This window comes from Neofelis nebulosa, chromosome 17 (genome assembly GCF_028018385.1).
Source record: "Neofelis nebulosa isolate mNeoNeb1 chromosome 17, mNeoNeb1.pri, whole genome shotgun sequence".
NCBI classification, from domain to species: Eukaryota; Metazoa; Chordata; class Mammalia; order Carnivora; family Felidae; genus Neofelis; species Neofelis nebulosa.
In genome coordinates this window covers 2,694,138-2,698,123 of record NC_080798.1, presented here as the reverse complement: position 1 = coordinate 2,698,123, position 3,986 = coordinate 2,694,138, and the positions used below count along the sequence as shown (strand labels likewise).

Genomic DNA, 3,986 nt, shown 5'->3' with positions numbered 1-3,986 from the left:
TTAAGGCAACACACGTTAATTTTCTTGTAACATTTCCAAGGGTCAGAACAATGGGAGCGTTTTGGCTGGGTAGTTCTAGCTCATGATCTTCACTGACGGGGTATGATGGAGACTTAGAAGAGTGATTTCTATGCTCACCCATATGGCTGTTGGCAGGAGGCCTTGATTACTCTCTGTACGGCTGCTCATGACGATGCAGCTGGCTTCCTCCAGAACAAGTGAGAGACAGAGAGAGGACACCCAAAAACAGACCTCAGTCTTTGATCTCTTCAGTTGAAAGTGGCATCCATCATTCCTGCCCTATTCTGCTGGTGACACAGACCAACCATAGCCCAAGAAGGGAGGAGACTCCACCAGAGTGAGAATAACAGGGCAGAATCACTGGGCCATCTGAGGCTGCTGACCACACTTAGTAAGTGGTTGGATGGAGGACCTCGGCCACCATCCCTGACTCCCCAGAGCAGTAGTCTGGTCTTGGTTTGCAGCATGGGACCAGAGTGGTCTACAGGGTGGCGCACTTCTGTCTTCAAGGTTCTGTGTACGTTTCTAGGAACACACACACACACGCACACCAAATGTGAGACGACAAAGCCTGATTCTTGTCCTTCACAGGGAGACGAAGCAGAACTACGCAGCAGAGACAATGACAAGGCTGGAGGGCCCAGCTGTGAAGAATGAAGTCCTGAGGATCATACAGGACTGGAGCATTGAGTACTGGAAGGAGGCAAGATGGATGGAGTGATCTGGCGACCCCACCCTGGGTATTTTTTTCCTAGAGAAAACTTGGGGAATTTTGGCCTATTCTGTGGGCCATTCTGAGTCTGGAATGGCCCAATTGTTTCTGGAAAATGGTGTGGGGCATGACCTCTAAACAGCTCCCTTGGAGATGTTGACGGTCATGTGTTAGACATGGATTAGTCACTGAGTTGGGGAAACCAGCCCTCTTCCACCCCTGGCTTCTGGAAGTCCTTGAATTTGTCATGTTAATATTGTCTCTGGGAAGTATCTGAATTGCCTATGAGGATATCAGAAGAATTTAATTAAAAATGTATACATAAATGCAATGTGAAAGCTTTTCAAGTGTTATTTATTTACCAGTAGACTAGTAGATCAATGGAAGAAACCTCAGGGGCACTGGGGTGGCTAAGTTGGCTGAGCATCCAACTCTTGGTTTCAGCTCAGGTCATGATCTCACAGTTGTGAGTTCAAGCCCCGTGCTGGGTGTGGAGCCTGCTTGGGATTCTTTCTCTCTCTCTCTCGTTCTCTCAAAAATTAATAAACTTTTTAAAAACTGAACTTCTAAAAGTGATTTTAGTGTATTAATACAATAAAACAAATTAAGGCAAATGTTTCTTGGACACATAGCAGGCTGAACTAGATCCTTGCTCTAGAGAGTGGTTCCCTACATGCTCTGTCTCCTCGTGGTCCACAGAACTTTGAGAAACTCTAGTAATATGCAGATGACCTCCCCTCCAACCTCACAGGAAGGGACTATACATCACAGGGCAGTCTGAACTTTCCAGGTCTAAATCATGTTGTACATGAATGAAGGAGTTAGGACAGCATTTGGAACTCAAAGATATAGAGGCAGCCATACGATATTTTTCTTTTGAAAAACTCATGTTTTGGGGCGCCTGGGTGGCTCAGTCGGTTGAGCGTCCGACTTTGGCTCGGGTCATGATCTCACGGTGAGTTCGAGCCCCACTTCAGGCTCTGTGCTGGCAGCTCGGAGCCTGGAGCCCATTTCGGATTCTGTGTCTCCCTCACTCTCTGACCCCCCCCCCGTTCATGCTCTGTCTCTCTCTGTCTCAAAAAAATAAACCTTAAAAAAAAATTTTTTTTTTAAATAAAAACTCATGTTTTTCTATACAAAGTAATGATCAGGTATTATCTGCATTGGTTCTCTGGTCTCCAGAAGGGTTTCATTACAAAAGTCAGAGCAGTTGGAATCCTCAACCCCACCTCCACCCCATCCTTAAAGCATAGAGAGAAATAAAGGTAATCAAATCTTCCATTTAAAATTTGCTTTTTTTTTTTTTGGTTTTTAAAATTTATTTATTTAAATTCAAGTTGGTTAACATATAGTATAATATTGGCTTCAGGAGTAGAACACATTGATTCATCACTTACTTATAACACCCAGTGTTCACCCCAACAAGTACCCTCCTTAGTGCCCATCACCCATTTAGCCCATCCCCCCCATCCACCTCTCCTACAGCAACCCTCAGGTTGTTCTCTGTATTTAACCGTCTTATGGTTTGCCTCCCTCTCTGTTTTTATCTTATTTTTCTTTCCCTTATGTTGATCTGTTGTGTTTCTTAAATTCCATAGATGAGTGAAATCATATGATACTTGTCTTTCTCTAATTTCGCTTAGCGTAATACCTTCCAGTTCCAACCACATTGTTGCAAATGGCAAGATTTCATTCTTTTTCATCGACGAGTAATATTCCATTGTATATATGTACCACATCTTCTTTATTCATTCATCAGTCAATGGACATTTGGGTTCTTTCCATAGTTTGGCTATTGTTGATAGCACTGCTATAGACACTGGGGTCCATGTGCCCCTTTGAATTAGTGTTTTTGTAACCTTTGGATAAATACTTAGTAGTGCAATTGCTGGGTCATAGAGTAGTTCTATTTGTAGTTTTTTGAGGAACCTCCATATTGTTTTCCAGAGTGGCTGCCCCAGTTTGTATTCCCGCCAGCAGTGAAAAAGGGTTCTCCTTTCTCCACATCATTGCCAACATCTGTTGTTTCCTGAGTTGTTAATGTTAGCCATTCTGACAGGTGTGAGGTAACATCTCATTGTGGTTTTGATTTGTATTTCCCTGATGATGAGTGATGTTGAGCATCTTTGCACGTGTCTGTTAACCATCTGGATGTCTTCTTTGGAAAATGTTCATGTATTTTGCCCATTTCTTCACTGGATTATTTGCTTTTGGGGTGTTGAGTTTGATAAGTTCTTTATAGATTTTGGATACTAACCCTTTATCCAATATGTCATTTGCAAATTTCATTTGCTTTGATTTGTTCTCCAGAGCCCAGAATTTAACAGCTGGAGCTGATCATAATGTACCACCACTAGGATCCACAGTGAATGAGGTGGGGCTGCCCTGAACTGCCTTGCCTGGGGGCAACAGAAAGCCAGAGAATCCACCCACTTACAGGTTCCCCACAAGGGCCCAGGAGACACCCCTTTGCTAAAGCAGTAGGGGAATGTGCCTTGAAAATAGCCGGGCTTGAAAGTGTGACAATGTCCCCAGTCTTTGTGGCACAGGGTCTTACCTGGGAATCTTTAATAAAAGCACTGTTGCCTGGCTGCCAGCCCCAGACATCCAGACTTAATTGGAGTAGGGTGTGGCCTGGGCATCAGGGGTTTTAAAATTCTCCCAGATGATTCTAACCTGGGGTGAAGTTTGGGAACTACTGGAATAGGAGGTATCCGTTAGCATTGCTGGCAATCACTTTTCAGTGAATCAGTGTGTCAAAGCAATACATTGTGTAGCTTGAACTTACATAGTGTTGTCAGTTATATTTCAGTAAAGCGAGGAGGGCAGGGGGAAGGATGGGAGAATTCCAGGAGACAACGATTAACGTGGAGACTCAAGGCACAAAATGGCGAGTACTTCTACTGCCCAAGATGGACACTTCAGAAGGGGAGAATTTCGGAGACTGTTCTTTTGATAACAAACAGGAATGCTTATGATGAGTTCACAGGGAATCCAGATAAGAGTTTTATGGAGAGAGGTGCCTAGGTGGCTCAGTTAGTTGAGTGTCTGACTTCGGCTCAGGTCATGATCTCGTAGTTTGTGAATTCGAGCCGCACATTGGGCTCTACGCTGACATCATGGAGTCTGGGATTCTCTCTCTCTCTCTCTCTCTCTCTCCCCATCCCTCCCTTACTCTCTCTCTCTCTCTCTCTCTCTCTCAAAATAAATAAATAAACATTTAAAAAAGAGTTTATGGAGAAAGTCAACTGAA

The 3,986-nt window shown here is 43.9% G+C and overlaps 1 protein-coding gene across 5 annotated transcripts in view; it reads right to left on the bottom strand.

Moving 5' to 3' along the window:
* Positions 1–3,986, bottom strand: part of NLRP13 (NLR family pyrin domain containing 13) — a 109,453-nt gene that overhangs the window by 71,157 nt on the left and 34,310 nt on the right. The gene's annotated exons all lie outside the window — the stretch shown is intronic.